Source organism: Camelina sativa, chromosome 10, assembly GCF_000633955.1.
Source record: "Camelina sativa cultivar DH55 chromosome 10, Cs, whole genome shotgun sequence".
NCBI lineage: Eukaryota > Viridiplantae > Streptophyta > Magnoliopsida > Brassicales > Brassicaceae > Camelina > Camelina sativa.
In genome coordinates, this window is record NC_025694.1 from 1,628,386 (window position 1) to 1,628,626 (window position 241).

Here is a 241-nt window from a genome sequence, read left to right on the forward strand (position 1 = left end):
TATCCATATATGTAATATTATTTGTCTATTTTCATTTGGTCGTACTTGTATGTAATAATAATGCATTAGGTTGAGCTAAACAAAATTATTAGATGACCTTTACCTACTAAAACAATCTTCAAGTTGTGTAAGTTAGAGGGAGAGTCAAAGATTGTGTGTGTCACTCACTAGTGGTAATTGCTTGTAAACATCAACTCTTTAAATTTGTTTTTTCAGACATTTTGATTTCTAAGTTTTTTTC